Below are 16,335 nucleotides of genomic sequence, written 5' to 3'. Positions count from 1 at the left end.
CAGACTGACTCCTCAAGCAGCTCCCTGACCCCTCTATATCCAGAAGACTGAAATTTGGCAGGCATCATTCTGGTACAAAGATAGCAGAAAAAGAAACTGGTACCATCCCTCACTGTTCCACAGCTGCTATAGGTGCACCCCAGACAAGCAGGGCCTGGAGTGGACCTCACCAGTCGTACAGTGGGGGCTAGACTGTTAGAAGGAAAACCAAGTAACAAAAACACTTCATCATCAACAATCTGGGCATCCACTCAGAGACCCAATCGAAAAGTCAGCAACTACTCAGACGACAGGTGGATAAATCCACAAAGATGGGAAGAAACCAGCGCAAAAAGGAGGAAAATACCTGAAACCAGAACACCTTGCCTCGTTCAAAGGACCAAAACTCCTCACCAGCAAGGGAACAAAGCTGGAGGGAGAATGACTGTGATGAAATGACGGAATTAGACTTCAGAAGGAGGATAATGAGAAACTTTTGTGAGCTAAAAGAACATGTTTTAAATCAATGCAAAGAAACTAAGAACCTTGAAAAAGGATTCAAGGAAATGATAACAAGAATGGATACTTTAGAGAGAAATATGAATGAATTAAAGGAGCTGAAAAACACAATACGAGAACTTCACAAAGCATGCACAAGTTTCAACAGCCGAATTGACCAAGCAGAAGAAAGAATATCACAAGTCAAAGATCAACTCAAAGAAATAAAATGAGAAACAAGATCAGAGAAAAAAGTGCAAAAAGGAATGAACAAAGTCTCCAAGAAACGTGGGACTATGTGAAGAGACCTAACCTACGTTTGATAGGTGTACCTGAATGTGACGAAGAGAATGAACCCAAGCTGGAAAATACTCTTCAGGACATTATCTAGGAAAATTTCCCCCACCTAGCAAGACAGGCCAACACTCAAATGCAGGAAATACAGAGAACACCACAAAGATATTCCCCAAGAAGAGCAACCCCAAGGCACATAATCATCAGATTCAACAGGGTTGATAAAAAGGAGAAAATACTAAGGGCAGCCAGAGAGAAAGATCGGGTCACCCACAAAGGGAAGCCCATCAGACTCACAGCAGATCTCTCGGCAGAAACCCTATAAGCCAGAATAGAGTGGGGGCCAATATTCAACATCCTTAAAGAAAAGAACTTTCAACCCAGAATTTCATATCCAGCCAAACTGAGCTTCAGAAGTGAAGAAAAAATAAAATCCTTTGCGAACAAGCAAGTACTCAGAGATTTTGTCACCACCAGGCTTGCTTTACAAGAGCTCCTAAAAGAGGCACTACAAATAAAAAGGAACAACCAGTACCAGCCATTCCAAAACCACACTAAATGCTAAAGAGCATCAACATAATGAAGAATCTACAACAACTAACAGGCAAAACAGCCAGCTAGCATCAAAATGGCAGTATCAAATTCACACATAACAATATTAACCCTAAATGTAAATGGACTAAATGCACCAATCAAAAAACACAGACTGGCAAATTGGATAAAAATCCAAAACCCATCAGTGTGCTCTATCCAGGAAACCCATGTCACATGCAAGGATACACAAAGGCTCAAAATAAAGAAATGGAGGAAGATTTATCAAGCAAATGGAGAGCAAAAAAAAAGCAGGAGTTGCAATTCTCATCTCTGATAAAATAGACTTTAAAGCAACAAAGATCAAAAGAGACAAAGAAGGCCATTACATAATGGTAAAAGGATCGATACAACAAGAAGAGCTAACGATCCTAAACATATATGGACCCAATACAGGAGCACCCAGATACATAAGGCAAGTACTTAATGACTTACAAAGAGACTTAGACTCCCACACAATAATAGTGGGAGACTTTAACACTCCACTGTCTATATTAGACAGATCAACCAGACAGAAAATCAACAAGGATATCCAGGCCTTGAACTCAGACCTGGAGCAAGCAAACCTGATAGATATTTACAGAACTCTCCACCCCAAATCCACAGAATATACATTCTTCTCAACATCACATCACACCTACTCGAAAATTGACCACATAATTGGAAGTAAAGCACTCCTCAGCAAATGCAAAACAACTGAAATCATAACAAACAGTCTATCAGACCATAGTGCAATCAAGTTAGAACTCAGAATTCAGAAACGAATCCAGAACCACACAGCTTCATGGAAACTGAATAATTGGCTCCTGAATGTTGACTGGATAAACAATGAAATGAAGGCAGAAATAAAGAAGTTCTTCGAAACCAATAAGAACGAAGACACAACATGCCAGTATCTCTGGGACACATTTAAAGAAGTCTCTAGAGGAAAATATATAGCAATAAGTGCCCACATGAGAAGAGTGGAGAGATCCAAAATTGACACCCCATCGTCAAAATTGAAAGAGCTAGAGAAGCAATATCAAAAAAACTGAGAACCCAGCAGAAGACAAGAAATAACTAAGATCAGAGCTGAACTGAAGGATATAGAGACATGAAAAACCCTTCAGAAAATCAATAAATCCAAGAGTTGTTTTTTTGAAAAGATCCACAAAATAGACAGACCAGATTGATTAAAAAGAAAAGAGAGAACAACCAAATAGATGCAATAAAAATTGATAAAGGGGAAATCACCACAGATTCCACAGATATTCAAACCATCATCAGAGAATATTTAAAAAAACTCTATGCACATAAATTAGTAAACCTGGAAGAAATGGATAAATTCCTGGACTCCTGTGTCCTCCCAAGCCTAAACCAGGGGGAAGCTGAAACTATGAATAGACCAATAACAAGGTCAGAAGTCGAGGCAGCAATTAAGAGACTACCACACAAAAAAAGCCCAGGTCCAGATGGGTTCACAGCCGAATTCTACCAGACACACAAAGAGGAGCTGGTACCATTCCTTCTGAAACTATTCCAAATAACCCAAAAAGAGGGAATCCTTCCCAAATCATTTGATGAGACTAATATCATCCTGATACCAAAACCCAGCAGAGACCCAACAAGAAAAGAAAACTTCAGGCCAATATCCATGATGAACATAGATGCAAAAATCTTCAGTAAAATATTGGCAAGCCGATTGCAACAGCAAATAAAAAACCTTATCCATCATACTCAAGTGGGATTCATCCCGGGGGTGCAAGGCTGGTTCAACATACACAAGTCTATAAACGTAATTCACCACATAAACAGAACCAAAAACAAAAACCACACGATTATCTCAATTGATGCAGAGAAGGCATTCGACAAAATTCAACAGCCCTTTATGCTAAAAACCCTCAATAAACTCAACATTGATGGAACGTGTCTCAAAGTAATATAAGCTATTTATGACAAACCAACAGCCAATATCATACTGAATGGGCAAAAAATGGAAGCATTCCCTTTGAAATTCGGCACTAGACAAGGCTGCCCTCTTTCACCACTCCTATTCAATACAGTACTGGAAGTTCTAGCCAGAGCAATCAGGCAAGAAAAAGAAATAAAGGGTATTCAAATAAAAAAGGTGGAAGCCAAATTGTCTCTATTTGCAGACGACATGATAGTATACCTAGAAGACCTTATCGCCTCAGCCCAAAAACTCCTGAAACTGATAAGCAACTTCAGCAAAGTCTCAGGATATAAAATCAATGTGCAAAAATCACAAGCATTCGTCTACACCAATAACAGACTTAAAGAAAGCCAAATCAAGAACGAACTGCCATTCACAATTGCTACAAAAAGAATAAAATATCTAGCAATAAAACTCACAAGGAACGTAAGGGACCTCTTCAAGGAAAATTACAAAACACTGCTCAACGAAATAAGAGAGGACACAAACAGATGGAGAAAAATTTCATGTTCATGGTTAGGAAGAATTAATATTGTGAAAATGGCTATACTGCCCAAAGTAATTCACAGAATCAATGCTATCCCCATCAAGCTACAATTGACTTTCTTCACAGAACTGGAAAAAACCACTATGAACTTTATATCGAACCAAAAGAGAGCCCACATAGCCAAGTCAATTCTAAGCCAAAAGAACACAGTGGGGGGCATCACACTATTGGATTTCAAACTATGCTACAAGGCTACAGTAATCAAAACAGCATGGTACTGGTACCAAAACAGAGACATAGACCAATGGAACAAAACAGAGGCACCGGAGGCAACACAACATATGTACAACCATACAATCTTTGATAAACCTGACAAAAACAAGCAATGGGGAAAGGATTCCCTGTTTTACAAATGGTTTTGGGAAAACTGGCTAGCCATGTGCAGAAAGCAGAAACTGGACCTCTTCCTGACACCTTACACTAAGATTAACTCCAGATGGATTAATGACTTAAACATAATACCTGGCACCATAAAAACCCTAGAAGGAAATCTAGGCAAAACCATCCAGGACATAGGAGTAGGCAAAGACTTTATGAACAAAACAGCAAAAGCATTGGCAACAAAAGCCAAAATAGACAAATGGGACCTAGTCAAACTCCACAGCTTCTGCACTGCAAAAGAAACAGTCACTAGAGTGAATCGGCAACCAACAGAATGGGAAAAAATTTTCGCAGTCTACCCATCTGACAAAGGGCTGATATCCAGAATTTACAAAGAACACAAACAGATTTACATGAAAAAAACAAACAAGCCCATTCAAAAATGGGCAAAGGATATGAACAGACACTTTACAAAAGAAGACATATATGAGGCCAACAATCATATGAAAAAATGCTCATCGTCACTGGTCATCAGAGAGATGCAAATCAAAACCACATTGAGATACCATCTCACGCCAGTTAGAATGGCGATCATTAAAAAATCTAAAGACAACAGATGCTGGAGAGGATGTGGAGAAAAAGGAACACTTTTACACTGTTGGTGGGAGTGTAAATTAGTTCAACCATTGTGGAAGACAGTGTGGCGATTCCTCAAGGTCTTAGAAATAGAAATTCCATTTGACCCAGCAATCCCATTACTGGGTATATATTCAAAGGACTATAAATCATTCTACTATAAGGACACATGCACACGAATGTTCATTGCAGCACTGTTTACAATAGCAAAGACCTGGAATCAACCCAAATACCCATCGAAGATACACTGGATTGGGAAAATGTGGCACATAAATACCATGGAATATTATGCAGCAATCAGAAATGATGAGTTTGTGTTGTTTGTAGGGACATGGATGAATCTGGAGAACATCATTCTCAGCAAACTGACACAAGAACAGAAAATGAAATACCGCATATTCTCCCTCATAGGTGGGTGATAAAAAATGAGAACACATGGACACAGGGAGGGGAGTACTAAACACTGGGGTCTATTGGGGGGAAAAGGGGAGGGCCAGTGGGAGGGGGAGCTGGGGAGGGATAGCCTGGGGAGAAATGCCAAATGTGGGTGAAGGGGAGAAAGGAAGCAAAACACACTGCCATGTGTGTAACTACGCAACTCTCTTGCATGTTCTGCACATGTACCACAAAACCTAAAATGCAATAAAAAATTAAAAACAAAAGAAAAGAAAAAGAAAAGGAAGGACCCAAAATTATTGGACGATTTCAAGTCTGTGGGACTAAGAGAATGGTGATGCCATTCATAGAACAGAGAAGTTGGAAAGGTACTTTATGGAATCTAGATGGGAACATCCTGAAAGCATTTGAAAAGTTTTTGAATCATTTCCTTCTTGACGATTTCCTCTTAAGTTGGGAGAGATGCCTTCCTGAAGAGAGTGATTCAGGGATGTGCAGAGTCATCGCTCTAGTGAGTGAACTGTTTATCTTCCATTTTGTTTCTGTTGCCTGAACAGATGATCATTAAACTGCTAGTAGATTCTTATCATTTCATCTTCTGTTAACTTTCTATTGATACTTTTACATTGATAACAGCAAAACAATTAGACTTTTTTGAATTTTGTCATTATTTCATTGTTGTTGGCAGCAGGTCATGCACTGGTTTTCAAAGGGAGTAATTTCTCTTTCTTTAAGGTCTTTAATACTACATTATAATATTCTTTAGTATTTTGTATATTAAATTTGTATATTAAAAATAATACTCTGTTAAAAAGCATGTAGTATAATGGTATTTCTCCTACATGACTAGTCATTTCTTTCACAAAATATTTTTATGAACTAATTTACACTCCCACCAAAAGTGTAAAAGCATTCCTATTTCTCCACATCCTCTCCAGCACCTATCTCCAGATTTTTAAATGGTGGCCATTCTAGGTGGCTGTGAGATGGTATCTCAATGTGGTTTTGTTTTGCACTTCTCTAATGACCAGTGCTGATGAGCATTTGCATTTTTTCATGTTTTTTGGCCGCATAAATGTCTTCTTTTGAAAAGTATCTGTTCATATCCTCCCCCCCTTTTTGATGGTGTTTTCTTCTTATATATTTGCTTTAGTTCTTTGTAGATTCTGGATATTAGCCCTTTGTCAGATGGGTAGCTTATAAAATTTTTTTCCAGTTCTGTTGGTTGCTGGTTCACTCTAAAGATTGTTTCTTTTGCTGTGCAGAAACTCTTAAATTTAATTAGATCTCATTTGTCTTGTTTGGCTTTTGTTGCCACTGCTTTTGGTATTTTAGTCATGAAGTCCTTGCCTATGCTTTTGTGCTGAATGATATTGCCTAGGTTTTCTTCTAGGGTTTTTATGGTGTTAGGTTTTATGTTTGAATATTTAATCCAGCTGAAGTTAATTTTTGTATAAGGTGTTAGAAAGGGGTCCAGTTTCAGCTTTTTGCACATCGCTAGCCAGTTTTCCCAACACCATTAACTAAACAGGGAACCCTTTCCCCATTCTTGTTTTTGTCAGGTTTGTCAAAGATCAGATGGTTGTAGGTGTGCAGCTTTACTTCCAAGGCCTCTGTTCTGATCCATTGGTCTATATCTCTGTTTTGGTACCAGTACCATGCTGTTTTGATTACTGTAGCCTTGTAATATAGTTCGAAGTCAGGTAGTGTGATGCCTCCAGCTTTGTTCTTTTTGCTTAGGATTGTTTTGGCTATGTAGACTCTTTTTTGGTTCCATATGAAGTTTAAGGTGGTTTTGTCCAGTTTTGTGAAGAAGGTCAATGGTAGCTTGATGAGGATAGCATTGAATCTATAAATTACTTTGGGCAGTATGGCCATTTTCATGATATTGATTCTTCCTAACCATGAACATGGAATGTTTTTCCATCTGTTTGTGTCCTCTCTTATTTCCTTGAGCAGTGGTTTGTAGTTCTCCTTGAAGAGGTCCTTCATGTCTTTTGTTAGTTGTACTCCTAGGCATTTTATTCTCTTTGTAGCAATTAGGAATGGGAGTTTACTCATGATTTGGCTCTCTGTTTGTCTGTTATTGGTATATAGGAATGCTTGTGATTTTTGCAAATTAATTTGTAGCCTAAGACTTTACTGAAGTTGTTTATCAGCTGAAGGAGATTTTGGGCTGAGATGATGGGGTCTTCTAAATATACAATCAAGTCATCTGCAAATTCTTAAACTGCTTATTAATGGAGTTTTTAAGGCAAACACATTCACTCCCCTCTCATTTCTTTCCGTGGTTATATCATTCTGAGTAAAACTGTTGGTAAGTAAAGCATGGGTTAGCATGATAAGCCATGGAAAAATAAAGCTGTTGTTTCTTAATCATTTGAGAAGTGGCCAAGGTTTCTAAAATTAAAGAAACAAATCAAACAAATAAGCCCCAGAAAATATTTATATTTGGAAACAATTTCTTTTTAAAATATTAATAGTGCATTGCTCTGTTTTAAAATTGACCTTTCTCTCTAATCAGACTCCATTTAATAGTAAAAAAAGGAAAAAAAAGTAATCAGGTCATTCAGTGACCTTTAGAAAGGTATATTCACCTCCTGTAACCTTTTAAATTTATTGCTTTTTGTTGTTGTTTTTATTGTTTCATGAGGTGTGAGAGTAGGAGAAGGTCTCTCTGAAGAAATCAGGTGGATTGAAGATGACAAATTATTATGTCAGAGAGAGAACTCAAATAAGAAACACCATCATAGGATGTCCAGGTGGTCTGGAGAATGACACTGTATATACCAAAAGAAAACCACAGCTGTCTATAAATTCATCTATTGACAGATGTTCATTTTGAATGAAAACATTCTCCAATGAACCAATGAGACTATTTAATTGAAGTTCAGTATGAAAGCAGCTCAGCACGAACCCTAGTTCTTTGAATGTATTTTTATTATAAGCTATGAGGGTTAATCATAACCAAATGTTAGAGTATATATTCCATGTACTTGGTCTCAACGTCATATTTGTGTCCCATGTGGTAAAGAGCTTTCCACTCAAAGCCTTAATTATTCCTATGCATGTGTGTGAGTGCACAGGATGTATATGTCTATGGAAATTAATAGGGTTTTGAGTTGTGTCCTGATTCCCAAGGAATAACTTATACCCACAGGAAGCTATCAACTGCTGTCTTTTCTTTAAATAAAATGCCCTCATCTGTCTCATAGAAGCTGGGCCACATGTTGTTTCTTGGAATCCACAAAATTCTTCAAGACCTAGAGCTTTAATGACTTAAAACACAAGAGCTTATTCCCTTGAAGCCTCACTTTTTCCTGTACATAGAGCAGGCAAATCTTCCAATTTTTCAGCATAATCAGGAAATTCTAGAGCTGAAAGAATATCTGAGGCTCTGTTGATTTAGCTCCCATGTTTCTAGCCAGGTGAATTCCATGAGATATGTCACTGATGTAGTTACAAGTGTAATCGGTGCAATGAGCAAACAAAATGTTTTTACTCTAATTTTTCTCTGAGGAAAATAGAAATTATATTCATTAAAACAACACATTAAACTCAAAGGATAAATGCTTTGGGGGATGGATACCCCATTCTCCATGATGTGCTCATTTCACATTGCATGCCTGTATTGAAATATCTCATGCACCCCATAAATATATACACCTACTATGTACCCCCCAAAATTAAAAAATTAAAAAACCAAACAACACATTAATGTGATTTTTCTACACAATTAAACAGAATAATACATTTATATAGTAGAAAAATTGTAGTGAATGATCACTTTTCTATCTAGTTTATTTCCTGCTTTGAGAGGAGTTTTCTGTTATCATTTCTGCTCAACTCTTAACAGAAGCTCCTATGTTGGTGTTTGTTAATTTTCCACATTATGTATATTGCTAATGTCCTACCTTGAAAATGTTTCCATCAATTTTATTTCTTTTTTTTTTTTTTTTTGAGACGGAGTTTCGCTCTTGTTACCCAGGCTGGAGTGCAATGGCACGATCTCGGCTCACCGCAACCTCCGCCTCCTGGGTTCAGGCAATTCTCCTGTCTCAGCCTCCTGAGTAGCTGGGATTACAGGCACGCACCACCGTGCCCAGCTAATTTTTTGTATTTTGAGTAGAGACGGGTTTTTGTATTTTGAGTTTCACCATGTTGACCAGGATGGTCTCCATCTGTTCACCTCGTGATCCACCCGCTTCGGCCTCCCAAAGGGCTGGGATTACAGGCTTGAGCCACTGCGCCCGGCCCTCCATCATTTTTCTGTTCAATGAAAATATTTTTCCATGAATTTCAACCAAGTGGTGATAAATTTTGCAATGAAACTCTTCCATATTTAAACATTGATAATTATAAACACATTTAAGATAGCAGCCATTTTTAACCAAAGATTCTCCAAGTCACAAATGGTTACAGCTGATTCCCCTAGCAGTGTGTGTTTGTCCAGATAATCTTAAATCACTAAGGAATATCTCTAGTATATGCAGAGACTTCAGTGATAGACTGTGTAAACTGAGATTTTAAATAAATGTAACTTTTAATAGATTCAGACACAAATTCTACAGACTACCTTCATCGGTTCTCCTTGGGTTTGTTCACATGCCTCAGTGTTTTTTGCACCAGTTAAACTTTTCTGTTAAAATTCTTAGGCCATGGAAAGAAAATGAGAGGGGAGTGAATGTGTTTGCCTTTAAAACTCCATTAATGAGCAGTTTAAGAATTTGCAAATGACATGATTGTATATTTAGAAGACCCTATCATCTCAGCCCAAAATCTCCTTAAGGTGATAAACAACAGTAGTAAAATTAAAAGATGTGCTTCAACTACCTTATAGCATTCCAGGTAGTTGAAGCACATCTTCTAATTTACTATTAATTCAACAGGTAAATGAAATTACTGTTTATTTTTCTTCTTCAGGTGATGTAAAACAAATATTAATTTTGGCACTGATTGCTCACATAAATTCTTTATTGTGTTTGGAGGAAAATTTTGCCCCTGGATCAATCTTTCCTCAGCCCTTCAGTTTGTCTTGGTTATGAGGTACAGAAGTACTAGCTCCATTAAAATAAAAACCCTTAATATAATCCTAATTCTCCCAGGTAATCAACAAAAGATACTCCAGTCATTTCAGAGCAATTTATGTCAACTCATGCCTAATGCATGTCAGTGTATCTGTGAAAGTTTCTTGATGTGGACACCATTGCCACAGTTCCTGTTGGGAGCATAAACAAATAACAAAGATTATTATTAATTAACAACAATTTACAACACAACAGAGGACTTTATTGTCTTTAGAGTCAATAAGTGCAATAACCACAGTCCTCACTCCTCCTTATCCTTTTGGTGTTTTTAATTCCACCTGGAACTCATTATCTCAACAAAGTCACTTGGACATGTTGGCCCCTTTGATAACTACAGGAGACCAAAACATATTCTAACTGAAAAAGTGAAAATTTCTTTCTGAATCATCTGGCTGTTTTGTCAACAGGATGCCAAACATCTGGATATTTGGGATGCCTCCAGATGATTGACTGAATTTTTTATTTTCAACCAACATGGTTTCTGGTATCGTGGAAACAGAGCATCAGGTTTTGTTTACACTGTGGCCCTAAGCCAATTGCTAAAGAGTAAACTGGTGCCTACCCACATGAGCTGTCTTTCTGATAAGAGGAAACATCTGCTATTAGTTACCTCTTTGTTCTGTACCCTAAGAGGGTTGTACGAGGAGGAGAGGTTGGCTAGTGAGAGTGAGAGGTAAAATTAAAGATGAAAAAAGATTCTAGAAAGATTTTGAAAGATCTTCAAAACTATGTAAAGGAATTCAGAAATGTTTCTGAGGGAATATTAGAGAACCACTGAAGCACTATACATTAAGAATTAAAGTGTTCACCTTTGATTTAAGAAATAGCCACTTATTTACAAGTTACCAACTTGATTGGAATCAAGGTAACTGAAAGTAGTAAATGGGCTATAAAAAGTCTATTGTAGCCTATCCAGATGAAACACTGATGATTGTCTTGACTACAGTATTGGCAGTGGTGGTAGAGATACAGTGAAGGTTTTTGAGTAGTAGTGGGAATGATTAGAAATATACTTTATATAAATTACGATGCAACTCTGTATAGGACAGAGTGAAAGGGAAAGCAACTGGAAAATGAAATACCAGTTTGAAGAAAATCATAATGGACTACATGAGAAGTTAGGACCTAAATAAGAGTAATGCCTATGGGAATGGAGGACTAAATGTATATGAGAGAGGTGGAAGAGTTAGAATGTCTAGAATTAAGGAGGATTTGCATGAAGATTAAGGATGAAGGTGTACTTCAAGGCTAATGAAGTTTCAAGACAGGGTGACTGAGAAAACAATACTAACAACAACCAAAAAATAAAGAATTCAGGAAGTCTAGGTTTGATGAAAGAGGGTTCGCCTTGAGATGTTGGTGACATCTAGACACACCTCAGTGGAGCTATTTCACAAGTGGTTGTAAAATGCATAACTAGAGGTTAAGTGTGGGGTTGGGACCAGATATGTAGATTTGAAATCAGAAAAGTAAGTTAAATTGTCAAGAAGAGAAGAAGGTGGAAGACCTACCATTATATTATAGAAGAGAAATTATTAAAGAAATCAGGAGATAGAGAATGACTAATCCTTAATAAAGATGGAAAGAGAAAAATAAGAGAGGCCAATGTCACTTGAGCCACGTAGCACACCCTTCTGTGTCTGTGTGCCTCCACCATTTACATTCCCCATGCATAGAACTCCTCAGAAGTTTTCTGCTCACCTGAGATGACAATTTGTAAAGGAAAAGAAGACTCTTGTTTTGTAATAAAATAGATTTTTTTCTTTTTCCAAACATTAAGATTGGCTCTGGATCTTCAAAGTCATTATGACAACAATGAAACACTGTAACTATAGCTCCTCCATACCTTGCTCTGTGATTTGTGCTGCCTAGGGAAAGTTCTTTCCTTTATTTCTTACCTCTAGTTCCTCTGGTTTATCTACTTATGTCTTCATTTTCCTTGTGTCTTCATCCTAGTGGCTTAAGTATACATTGATCCAATGGTTCTCTCTGGATTAAACCCAACAAGATTTCAATCTAACTGCAAGATCTCTACCTTTCTCTCTGAGCTCAGAGAGTCTGACTCTTAAGACCATGGATTTGGTAGTAGACTCACACTGCCTTTTCCTGTATGATAATCAACAGCTATTCCCCATCTCTGACCCTCCACTGATTTCCAGTGGCTGCTGGCTCCATCACTCCATTTAGAATTCACAATTCACATCTTTAATTCAAATATATTTAGTCCAAGCCCCAAGGGGCAAGAAAAGTTCAAGAAGGGAATGATTAAGTGAAATATTGCAGAGAGAATGAGAAGGATAATAGAGAAAGGATCATTGGATTTGGTAATGAATAATGGATATCTAGAGACACTAGAGTGTTGGCAGCAGAATAAAGACTATTAAGAGATAAAGAAGAGTAGCTACCTCCATTTATGGAAGGAAATTAAATCTATGTCAGAAAGTGCTTATTTACAGTGAATTTTCTTCAGCATCTTATTTAACACTTTTATAAAAGAGTCTAAAATGGAATTTCAAATCACAGTGCTTTATCTCTCTCTCTCTCTCTCTCTCTCTCTCTCTCTCTCTCTCTCTCTCTCTCTCTCTCATGTCCTTGTAGCCAGTGTACGGTTAATGTTGATAGTACAATTTATACTCCCAGCAGGAAAGTTCCCCACTGTTTAGTCTTAACTTTTTCAGTGCTCCTCACATTCGACTATTTTTTAGAAAGTGATTCCTGTTTGTATCAAATCCTTCCCAGCTGGTCTTTCCAGACATTTATTCGAGGCGCCAACACAGATGAAAATAAAATACAGCTATGAGAAAAATTAAATGAGTTTATGGTAGGCTGTATTCAGTAAACAAGGAGCAAAGCTAGCATTTTCTTTCCCTCTTATAACACTAACAATATTACTACAAACTCAAAAAGAGCAATTCTCCCTTCTGCATTGGCCACTGGCATCCTGGAATGTGGAAACTTGGTTTGAGGGCAAAATCCGACTCAACTGGTCATAAGAAAATCTCTGACCCAGAACACTTGAAATGTCCACGGGAGGTTCTTTGCCACTTCTGGTTGTCTTTGGGTATCTAAAAAGACAGGGTTGCTTTGAAAATATCTAAGGCCGGGGAAACATTTTTTATGTAATAGTTTGGGGTGAGAAATATGAGAACAGCTACATTCCAAGTTAACAGTCAGTGCTTTGGACTCATATAAAAAGAATCTTAACATAATTTCATTTTAGAAGATAATACAAGTAGTTTTACAAGGTTTGGTTGATCATCTATAGTAGGCACTATTTGCTGTCAACCATATATCTTATTCTTCTTTCTTCCTTGAGGTCAGAGCCCTGGTTTCATTCTAGTCCACCCTTTCCCCATAGAACTCAGTGGAAGATGCCCCTACCAAACTCCAGAGGTAGACCTGATTGGTTTAAACCAGTCAAGGGAGGCCTCTCTCCATACAAGTGATGAGTGTATTGGAGGACATATGATGCAGTTCTGGCCAATGAAATGTAACAGGAGAGTTGTTGGGAACTTCTGAGATATATGTTCCAGCTGCTGTTTTTGCCTCTGGGCATTGTCACGCCCAGACGTGATGCCTCTTCCAACTTTGAGTATAGATTATCTGAAGATAAATCTGGCAAATACCCAAGTGAAGGACAGAAAGACCTGCATCTCTGAATTGCCTTCAGCTACTGAACACAATAATGTCAAAACTCACCTTCCCTGTGGATGACTGCCTCTAGGTGGTCATGCATTTTCTTCTTATTTATTGAATCAGATATTTTTAAATTGCAAACAAATGTAGGATAACTGTTTTGGGGTCTTCCAGTTCAACATACATTATTAAATGGGGACAACAGACCAAGATGTGATTTGTATAATCTAGTATTTAATCATATTCAAAAGCAGAAATCATAAATCACTTTCTTAAAATTACCTCAAATAATAGCAATTTCAATATGATCACTATGATTATGTGTCAGATAATATGTTCGGTGTTTGATATAACTTATCTCATTTGTTTTTCTTATTAATGTTGAACAGCATGTACCAATAATCCCAAGTTTTCAGATATGGATCACAGATACTAAGCAATATGTATAGGGACACAATAATAATAACTAATATTTACTTTTTACATATTATAATCTATATTCCAGGTACTTTCTAAGCATTTTATATGCATAGCATTAATTTATTAATTGTTACATCAATTCTGTGAAGAAAATGCTATTATTGTTTTTCATGTTTTATAGGTTAGAAAGCTGAAGGCCAGAAAATGTAAGTACATTTTCCAACATCACATAACTAGTAAATGGCAATGTGAGATAGATGCCCCCAAGGTACAACTTCAGAGCCTGTAAACCTAACTGCCTCCTTGTGATTTAAAGCCATAATTCAGAATTAAAACCTATGTCTAAATTCTAAACCTCTGTTTTTCTCTCTAGGTCTGAAAAAAATGTCAAAATACATTTTGGCTGCCCTCTCTGTTTTACAGACCCAGAGTAAAAGCAAAACTCAAAAAACCATTTTGATTACATGAATGAAACAGGCATACACTCTGGGTGGGCAGGAAAAAAAATCAGATAGCTTTTTCCCTTTTTTACTTCAGAGATGCTTCTAATGTGTTCCACAACAGAATAGTGAGCTGAAGCAATAAACCAGTGTGAAGCCACATGTGGAAACAGTTCAAGACCTTCTATAGCAAGTCATCTAGGATGATGCAGATACCTCTTGTCCCACTGTTGTAGCTGATGAAAGAATTAATGTGACTATTTGGTAAAAGTCACTAGACGTGTGGAAGGATCTAAAACATATCCAAAATATATACAGAAAAAATGGGGCAAAGACCGAAATATTACATCCTATTCTGTCCTTCTAAAGCCCTAATTAATTTTGAAAGTTTATACAATGTGTGATTGAGTTTTCACCATTTTTATTTCCATTCAATGAATATTTAATACGAAGCTGACTCTGCTATGCCCTGCTAGGCCCATAGGGATGCATCTCCCAACATCTCATCACAGTTGGGAACAATGAAAGTCCTTCCTTTGATTGGATTAGATACCTTCCGCTGCTACTTCTCTGATCTCAATTCCTACTACCTTAGCCCTTACACACACTGCTGCAGCCGCACTACTCCTCTGGCCTCTAGCAGGGTAGGTTGATTTAGCTTCTGCCTTACAGTATTTACTGTTCACTCTTGCTCTCTCAGTGCAGACCACACTTCTCCCAGAGATTCACACAAGTAATTCACTCCCTCATTTGATTCACGTCTGAGCTTAGATGTTATCCCACCTGTCACTACCCTCTCACTCTAATTTATTTTGATTTATATTACTTATGCATTGTGCATTTTAACATTTTCTTACCTGTCCTGGCTCATTTTTGTAGGGGCTTTGTTTTGTTCATGGCTATATCCTGAGCACCTACTACAGTGACCAACACAGTTAGAATCAATATGCATTTCTTTCCCTTCTTTTCTTTCTTTCTTTTTCATTCTTTCCTTCTTTCTTTCTTTCTTTCTTCTTTTTTTTTAAAGATATCACTAAAGGATGTAGTAGGAGCTCTAGAATATGGCATGAGCTCACTTCCGGAGACCAAAGTCCAGCACTGACCATTTAACATAAGCCAAAGGACTTAAGTGAACAATCTACTTTACATGATACAGATAAGAAAAAAACCCAAGATCGCGTTTTCCATCTTGACATCTGAACATAGGTTAGTAATAATAAAACTTGTTAAACTCAGTTTTTGCAGCAATTTAAAAAAATCTGCAGGTACCTTCCTTGATTATTGATATGGAAATTGCTGATTAGTCTCTACCTGATGCCACTGGTCAATAAGGCCTTCCCTTGTAACATAGAAACTTGCAACATAATGATTAATATGGAATGGTAGAACTAGCAAAAATCGAGACTAGGCAAGAAGCAGTATTGTTCTTGTTTTCACCTCACACCTCAAATCAACTCAAATGAATTTTGCAAAAGCCTTGGCATTTGGAAATGTGGATTGCGTGAGCTACTTCTACCCAAGCAATTCCAGTACATTCCATTTTTGTGCTGAGCATAG

At 37.4% G+C, this 16,335-nt stretch overlaps 1 long non-coding RNA gene across 1 annotated transcript in view; it reads right to left on the bottom strand.

Moving 5' to 3' along the window:
• Positions 1-16,335, bottom strand: part of LOC144580353 (uncharacterized) — a 260,125-nt gene that overhangs the window by 89,967 nt on the left and 153,823 nt on the right. The window lies entirely within an intron of this gene.

Source organism: Callithrix jacchus, chromosome 19 (genome assembly GCF_049354715.1).
Source record: "Callithrix jacchus isolate 240 chromosome 19, calJac240_pri, whole genome shotgun sequence".
NCBI lineage: Eukaryota > Metazoa > Chordata > Mammalia > Primates > Cebidae > Callithrix > Callithrix jacchus.
This window is presented reverse-complemented; position numbering and strand designations above follow the sequence as displayed.